The sequence below is a fragment of the Marmota marmota genome, unplaced genomic scaffold, assembly GCF_001458135.2.
Source record: "Marmota marmota marmota unplaced genomic scaffold, marMar, whole genome shotgun sequence".
Lineage (NCBI taxonomy): Eukaryota > Metazoa > Chordata > Mammalia > Rodentia > Sciuridae > Marmota > Marmota marmota.
Window position 1 is genome coordinate 20,762,348 of NW_026000082.1, and position 335 is coordinate 20,762,682.

The window sequence follows — 335 nt, forward strand, 5'->3', positions numbered from 1 at the left end:
GGGCAAACAAATTTACCATGTCCCTGCTCAAGTACCACTAGGTGGCGCTCTTTTCTAACCCCCACAAGGACCTAAATTGGGTCTATGGAGAACCTGCTTACTTTAACTCTTCTGCCTCCTCACTACTTTGGATCTTACTTTTTGACCTGGCTCACTCCTGCCTTTTGAAGAGCTTCCCTTGGAAGTCTATAATAGCTCCCACGATCAGAAACCAAATGATCGATAACCAGAGTTAGCACCAATTTGGAAATAGACAAAAATAACCTATTTTCCACTGAGGAAAGTTTCCTGTGGGATTCTTTTTTTTTTTTTTTTTTTTTTTTTTTTTTTTTTTA